Genomic DNA, 9,220 nt, shown 5'->3' with positions numbered 1-9,220 from the left:
ATATAAGTATATACACTAACATATAGTGAATTAGAACCGGACTATCCTAATTATGCAACAGTTTTGAGTCGTGACCTTCCTGATTTCTGCGTTAATGGGACCACTCGTATTCCGGGATAATTCCGTGTAAAGCTGAGGATCATAACTATAGTACTTGTTCGATTGGCGAAATTGTAGCGACTCTCGTGATAATATTATATATCCGCGTATTGTATTTGTTATTTTTCCGATCATAGCAAGCTCATACTAAATACAATCGACAAGAAGAATGATAAGGTAAGAGAAGAAGATAAGAAGAACATGATGTGATTGTTTATAGTGTACTGTAATAAATCAAATATAGGTATTCTTTTTATTATTAAGAGAGGTATAATTATTACCTTTTAAAAAAAAAGGGAGAAAAAGGCGCTAAGAATGCATATTTTTCGGTTCTTCGGAAAAAATATGTACTAAATTGAAATTCATATATTATAGAGTACATTCGTTTATGCAGTGGATAGCGCATCCACTGCTTTGTCATCTGCTGGTCATATGCCTAAATTGATCGAATGGACCTTTATATGAATGACTGCTCTTATCGCATTGATTCGTATCTACCAATAGAAAATTTGGACGAAACTGAGCTGATGAATTTCTAAGTCGTCAACGATTAATATTTCGGTTCGCAGAGCAACACTTTTTTTTTGCCAAATCCTTATTTTTAAGCGAAAAGATATAGATTGAGTATATTTTTATCAAAAATTGAGATGGATGAAATATTCTTAACATTTACTAACATGGAAATAGTACTAAATTCCTGAAAATTTTTCTCTTAATTTTTACATGAATTGGAATATTTTTCAGAAATACTTAGAAATACTTAGAAAGTTTACATCTTCTCTCAGATTTTTTCATACGAGTGAATTCTGAAATATTCTGAAATTTCTCAATCCATAATTTTTAAAATTTACAATAGAAAGTATTTTTAAATTTTTTAGATTTTATAACATTTCATCAGAAATTATATTTACAAAAAATCATAAAAATCTTACGCTATTTCATAATTAGCGTAGATAAAAAATTCTGAGAAAAGATGCAGTTTTCTGAAAAATGTTCTAATTTGTATAAAAAAAAGAGAAAATTATAAAATTATACAGAAATTCTGAAAAATTATATGAAAAATTCTGAGAAAATTTTTCACCAGGGATATCATTAATTTTGTTATGGAATTCGTTAATAGCAATATTTCATCAGACTCTGACTTGTGGTCAGAGTCAGACAGTTCTAATGACTGCTATTACTACATGATATGGTATTGTTTATTTCATTTCTTAAATTATTTAACATTTTAAATTGTTATTGTATATATATATGTTAAAAAGTTGTGTATATATGTACATATGAATTTTTAAAAAATTTATTTAAAAAATATATATACTTCATTTTTTGTCTGCAGGAACGTATAAAAATACAGAAGATTGACAATTATTACGATAAAATTTGTCACATGTATGATAAAACATTCCAATCTCATTTTACGAAAAATTTCTTTTGAAGTAATAATATATCAGAAAGGTTGTATATATTTTACAAACAATGCATGGATTTTTATTGAATATTATATTGTTTGATATTTTAAAGAATAACACACTCTAAGAGAATCAAATTTTGAATTTACTAATATTTTTGAGGCTTCCACGCCTTGCTTTCTATAAAGATTATGTGTTTTGCGAGTTCTCTCCAAATTCATTCTTGATATGCCAACGTTTCGTGAACCTTGCAGTCTACTTTATCAGGGCGAGGAGTAGCCTGATACTGAGCTGTTCCTTCCGGCCGTTCCTTTTATTATGTTACTTGTTGGAGTGGTGGGGGGAAGAAGAGAATTGTGGAGGGGGAAGAGGTGGGGGAAATTGGTCGGTTTTCAATAACCGGGAGAATGGTTTCCTATATTTATATTGTAGTCATTATCTCTATTTAGATTGTTAGAGTGTTTTTGTATCTCTATGGCTTCTCTATACTTTCTTGGAAAGTATAATGTAATATTAACTATTGTGGTCATTTTGTCAAACAATATTTGATGTTCTGTTTTGATGTTATGTTCTGATAATGTTGACTGCGTGGCGGTCTGGTTTTAGCCTGTTGGTGTTCTTTTATCCGTAGATGACTGTTGGTGTTCTTTTATCCGTAGATGACCATTCTCCCGGTTTCTCCAATGTATACTTGCCCGTAGGAATATAGTATTTTGTATACTCCTGCGGAGCTGAGTGGAAGTCCTTGATCTTTCGAATTTCTTAAAATTTGTCCTATTTTTTTTGGATGGTTTGAATTCGGATATTGTGTTTGTTTAATATCCTGCTAATCCGATCTGTTGTTTTTTTGATATGTGGGAGAATGGATGTGATCCTTTCGTCTGATTGTGTGTCAAAGACTATTGTCTTGTTTGCATGTTTATTGATAATTTTGATTTTGTCGTGTTCGTTTTTCTGTAAGGCTAGTTTCAAATAATTGAGTTCTGTCTGTAGATGTTCTTGTCAACGATGGTGAAAGCTCTATGTATAAGTGAATTAATTGCAGACTGTTTTTGTTCTGGGTGCGACTCGGTATGTAAGCATGTATCTATATTGTGTGTGTTGGTTTTCTGTACTTGATGGCCTAAGATACTGTCAGCTTTTTTAGAGAACATCTAGGAAGGGGAGTTTACCGTTTTCTTTTATATCTATAGAGAAATGGATATTTGGATATTAATTGTTAAGAAAAAGAAATTTACGGAGTTCAGTTTTATTGTGTCTCCATATCATGAATGTCATAACGGAATTAAACTTCTGGTTTTTTGAGTGTTTTTCTGAGGGTCTTTTTTTCAAAATGCTCCATGAAGATTGGCGATTACAGGAAAAATAGGAGAGCCTATTGCCGCTCCTTTGTTCATAAAATTGATTGTTATAGAAGAAGTAAGTAGTTGTTAAGCACTCTATTAGCGAGATAAGGTCGGAAGATACTTCATATGAGACCTTTATGTTTAATGTGTCTTTTATTGGGACTTGTGTGAAAAGGGATTTTATGTCGAAACTTACAAAGTCTGTAGGTCGCAGTCGGATCTTTTTTATGAAGCCTGTTGAGTTGATTATGTGTGATTCGGATTTTCCAGTGAGGGGTTGTAGTGTTTGTGCTAGGAAGCAGAATAAATTGTATATTAGGGAGTGTATGACGCTAACAATTGGTCTGAGAGGAATGTTTTGTTTGTGTACTTTTAGTAGTTCATATAGTCTTGGTGGGAGAGAATTTGTAGGTTTTAATGTTAATTTGATTTTATTAAGAATATTGCTTTTCTCCACTAGGATCTTGGTTTTCTGTGCGATTGTATTAGTTGGAGCTTTGTCAAGTTTTTGTATGCTTTGTCTGAGAGAAGGTTCTTCATCTTTTTTTTATAGTGTGATATATTCATGACTACTGTCGTGCTGCCTTTATTGGCTGGAAGCACGATGATGTCTATGTCCCTGTTCAGGTCTTGGAGGGCCAATCATTTTTGTCTAGTGATTTGATGGAGGAGCTTTAAGGATATTGGTTACCTGTCTGCGGATATTATCTTATTCTTATGGGAATCAATAGATAATTGACTCTATTTGGCTGATAATTTCTTCTTTTGAAATCTTTCTAGATGCCACTGCAAAATTAGGATCTTTGGCAAGCGCAGATATAGTGTCTTTGTTGGATATGTTCTTAACGTTAAATAGAGAGGGTTGTGGATTTTTGTGAGGGACAAGGTTTATGTATTTCTGTTTCTGTCTTTCAAAGGATTGTGTATGGGTCTTCACGGCTTATTCATATGTAAAACGATCTAAGGTTTGCCAGATATCGTAGCGGATAGCAACAGGTGTTTAAAGATTTTATGGAAAATCTGAACTATTTGTGACTTAGTTTGACCATTAGAAATGGCATTTTTTAAAGATGAAATTGGTTTTATGAAGGATGTTTTTATAAGTTCCTAAGTGGTCTTTGAGTCATAGGAAGTTGTAGGAACTTTGGGATGATGTTATTATCCTTACAGCGTTTTAGGAATGCCAAGTCGATAATTTCTTGGCTAAAGAAGGCTTGAGTTTGCTGAAAGTGTTTACTTTAGCAAGAATACTTTCCCCGTAGAAGTATTTGATAATATTCTTGAGGCTTCCACAGATATTTTCTATATAAAGATTATGCGTTTCGCGGGTTTCCTTCGTATCCATATCCATTCTTGGATATGCCAACATTTCATGAACCTTGTAGTTCACTTCATCAGGGCGAGAAACAGCGTGATACTGAGCTGTTCCTCCGGGCCGTTTCTTTTATATATTAGTTGTTGGAAGATGGAGGAAAGAAGAGAATTGTGGGTGAAGAGAGGTGGGGAAATGGTCTTCAATAATTATGTATATAATATTTATAAATTTACTTTGTTTCAGATTGTATGAAGAGCAATCCTTTACTTCAGCCTATTAATGAAAGAGGTCTTCCTAATGTACCGTTGAAGAAAGCAATATTGTCAACATTACAATTATTGGGGAATCAAAATTTTTTTCGAGAAGTTAGTAATCTATTCGATTTAAGTTCAAGTACTACACACAAAATATTTATGTATGCGGTGCTCTGTGTAATATTATGAATGAATATCTACATTGAATCTCCAAGCCAAATCTCCAAGAGTTTCCAAATATAAGACAACAGTTTAATGAGCTCAGAGAATCGAATAGTTTTCTAAACATGATATGCGCAGTTGGTAAAATGCACATAGGAATCCTAGCTCCAATAGATGATCTTATGAGTTATTATAATATTATAATATACGAAAAGATTTCTATTCAATCATTCTACAAGAATCTGTGATGCAAAATGTCAATTTATTGACATTTTTATTGGTTAGCCCTGTGCAATTCATAATGCAAGAGTGTGGAAAGAAAAATCTATTGGTCAAGCACTCGCAGATGATCCAACACTTATACCAGAAGAAATTCATATTATAAGGAATTCTGCTTACAAACTTATTTATTAACACCATTCCGTGATAATGGTTACTTATCTCTAAGACAAAATATAATAAAAAATTAAGTTCGAAAAGAGTTGTCATTGAGCAGGGAGGACTGAAAGCTTTAGAAGATTAAAGTTTTTAAATATGTCTCTAATGAATGAAATGAAAATAGTTGTTATTGTTGCTTGTGTTCTGCACACAATATTTGCATCAGACATAATAATGAAACTAAGCTATGTGATGATGAACGTGAACTAGATGAGGACCAGGATGAGAATTTCATTTTTGAAGCAACTAATGATAAAAGAAATAGAATTGCAAATTCTTTGTGGGCAAATAGAAGATGAAATAAAATATAAATAAACAATAAATAGGAATTTTAAAAACAATCCTTTAGTAAAAACATGTGCCAAAACTGTTTTTTTTTACTAAATATATTTTAAAACGTGCGAAAATTATAAATTGTCATGAAAATTAGATATAAAAATAAATTGTATGTTAATCTTACATTTGCGTATATTTATTTCACTTTAGAACAGTTACCTTTGAAATAATGAATATTACGTTATATTAAATAAAATAAGGTATAAAAATATATATCTATTAAAATATATATTTAATATATGAAACCTAATGATTGTATTAGCAACGAATACTATTTTCTCCTTAAAACTAGTTTTACATTAGTCGCAAATTGATCATAAGCGTGCTGCAACAACTAATCTGAAGCATCAATTTTTAAATTTATTTTATTATCGCAACAAGCTTATGATTGACTGCGAATAATGTAAAACTAACAACATAGTAAAATAAAAAAATTTTGCAATATCGTAAAAACGTAACATTTGCAATGTATGAAAAATATTTATTTCATTACATTAAAAATCTGAAAATAAACAATAAAAATCTAAGATCATACTTTGTAGAAAGAAACTTTTTGATGTAGAAATGTAAAGTACTATGAAATTTTAAATGTATATGGTAATTACTTAAATAATATATAAGTTGCATAAAAATTTTTGAAATATTCAATGCAGTTTACATTTCTATATCTTTAAAGTTTAAAGTAAAATTAAAGTATAAAAGTAAATAATTTTTAAAAAATACTTTTTATCTAATTATCTAATTTTTAAAAAATACCTCAACAAAATACTTAGTCTTATAAATTTATCAAAATTACTATATGATTTAATCATTGTTTGTTGAGCGGGTTTTTTGTAAATCTTTCAAGAGAGCGACAAGATTGTTTATTGCTTATATTTTGCTTTCTTTAATCTTCTTTTTATCTTCTCAAATTTTTTTTATAATTTTTTTCGTGCAACATTTCTTCTTAAAATCGAAGTTTTTTTTTCTCTTTCTTTGACAATTTCATTTTTCTTTTTTGTGGAATGTTTTCTATAGCACCTGCATTTTCCTTATATATGTTATCAGGTGATTCATCCTCAGTAAGTATTTCCGGTTTGAATGTTGAACTCAGTGATGTTTCAGGAGGATTCACACTCTTTTTTTCTGTAAAAATTTTATGCATTTGTTGGAAATATTTCCAAATAATTTCCAAATAACTTTCACCTTTTTTTTAATTTAGTTGTATTTCGATTGTAAGTAACTTCCACTTGTTTATCAAATCTTGCACTTTTACTTTATAACTTTTCTCTTCAAAAGCTTTAACAATTAAATTCCAATAAGATGTTTTCTGACTACTTGGATTTTCAAATTCATATTAAGACATTGTTCAAGTAAAAGTTATATTTCTGCTTCTTTCCAGTTCTCTTTAGGGTCATCTGAAATCAAATCATAAAAATCATTTTATTTATACAGTACATGAATATTTTGAAAATACTAAAGTGTTCCAAGAATAATTTTTTAGATTATTATTTGTTATACATTTTTTTATATAATGGATTATAAAATAATAAAATAGAACACAATAAAAAATTAACACTTTTTCAATCATGCATAATAGAAAATAATAAACAGATATTAATTTCCTTGATTATATTTACTTTGATAAATAGATGATAAAGATTTTTCTTAAATTAAATTAAATTAAATAATCTTTTCATGTTGTTCACAGAATGTGAATGTATGGATGAGGATGGAACATAGTAAATGGAAAGATTATTTATAGAAAGCACTCGTGAAAGCCTCAAGAATATTATACATTTATTATGAGATCAACATTACATTCTGTTCAGTAGTGCTATCTAGAACTACTGTGTATATAACTTGATTTATGCCGAAATTATGGATCAGTTTTAACATTGATGATAACTTAGACATAAATCGAGTCGTATAAATGTAATATATTAATATATTTGATGAAGTTGGTTTTAATGTTAAAAATGAGAAGTTGCATGTTGAGTCTACAAAATTTTGTGGAATTAATGAAGATGGGATCAAAATGATTTTAAATTGAAAGTTTTTTGATCTTTTTTTCATTGATTGTAGGTGAAATCATTTTAGGCACAATTATAGGAACACAATTAGAGGAGATCTATATCTATGAAATAAATTTAATTAAATCGAAATAAACCAAAATATTACAAAATTTGTTTATAAAAAGTTCATAATTCTTATGTGTATGTTGAGATTTTCAATCACATTCAAAAAATGCATTTTTAGGTTAATCTGATCGCAAATACGAATTAGCAAACTTCACAACTTTTTCATTATACTGTACAAACAAACCCCTTAAACAGTCTAGCAGGATCTTAAACGCTTGTATAATTTTAAATTTATATACTACGTAAACTCTAAACTGCACGCTGAAATTTTTCCGGTCTTGAAGTGCAACTGTATATTAAACTACGGCAATAATATCACGAATTCAATTGTTTAATAATTTAACAATTTTTTATGCTTATTACACATCTTTAAACGATCTTAATAATGCTGAATGACATATTGAAATCTGTAAATAATTAATTCTTATTGCGAAAAATATTACCTCGGAAGTCGAACCCGGATCTCTGGCATTGCGAACGTCCTAAGCCTTTAGACTACTGACGCAATATATTTTCCGTTATACATATATTTTATCTTGAATTATTTCTACTTTAAGATCGATTTTAAACATTTTTTTTTCCTTTTCATTTAAAGATATTTTAATAGAATTCATTTTGCTATAACCTACAATTAGCTATTAGCTGGCGGTATCATGGCGACTGCAATGCAGTTCGTTTACGCAATACATTGCGCAGCAGAGCATCATGAGCAGAATTTCAGAGATAGCTGCACGGTATACAACCCTGCATAAACGAACGACATCTGCAGTAATAACTGCATAAACGAACGCAGCCATACTGTTTATAGGAAAACAAAATACATGAGATATCAACATACATTTACTTTTTTAAAAAAGGTAAAAAGCGCTGTGTATATGTGCAAAAAAAAATATTATTAAATTAAAATATATGATGAAACCTAGATGATACGTATTTTTATATTTATTAAGTTATTTATAAAGTCCCATAAATAAACATTTTACTTAATTTAAACGTATCAGGTACATAAAAGATTTGATATCAATAATTGGCGTTATATTATAATCTTTAAAAATTGTTATCTCGCTCAATCCAAATTATATATGAAACTTGAACAAAACTCTATAAAATTAAAAAATGAAATCCAAATTGCGTTATCTTTTCAATCCAAGAGTTATCACAGAGAATTAAGGATGTACATGAACAAAATTAAAAAATTTAAATGAACAAATTTTAAATAAAGAAATTATAGCTACTATTTTGAATTTTGATATTGTCTTTATCATTTTATTTTATATCTCTAACCTAACAGAACCAAAAAAAATGAATCTGCAAAATATCCAAATTTTCACTAGTTTACTGAATGATAGCGCCATATTTAATTCGCCATATTGAATTTGCAAAATGTGACTTCAAATTCGGAATCAGTAAATCAAAAAACATAGGCAAGCAAAGTTTCAAGAAACTCTGCTGAAAAAACCTAATCTACAATTGAAATGTAAAAAGAAACTCGTATTGATATACAGAAATGTTACTAGTAATATGAAATATTAGGTGTACAACTTTGCTTCCGCCGTTTTTTTTCCGAAATTCGAGGCTTTATTGTAAAAAACTGGTTATACATTTATGATTCGAAGTATTGTCCATCGCTGGCCACTACTTTCTCCCATCTTTCGGGTAGCGTACGAATCCCACGTCGAAACAAACTGGTCATCTTTTGAGGCTATCCACGAATCGATCCAATTTTTTACTTCTTCATAAG

This window comes from Atta cephalotes (genome assembly GCF_000143395.1).
Source record: "Atta cephalotes unplaced genomic scaffold scaffold00042, whole genome shotgun sequence".
NCBI lineage: Eukaryota > Metazoa > Arthropoda > Insecta > Hymenoptera > Formicidae > Atta > Atta cephalotes.
The sequence above is the reverse complement of the archived record's forward strand: the minus strand, read 5'-3'. Positions refer to the sequence as shown.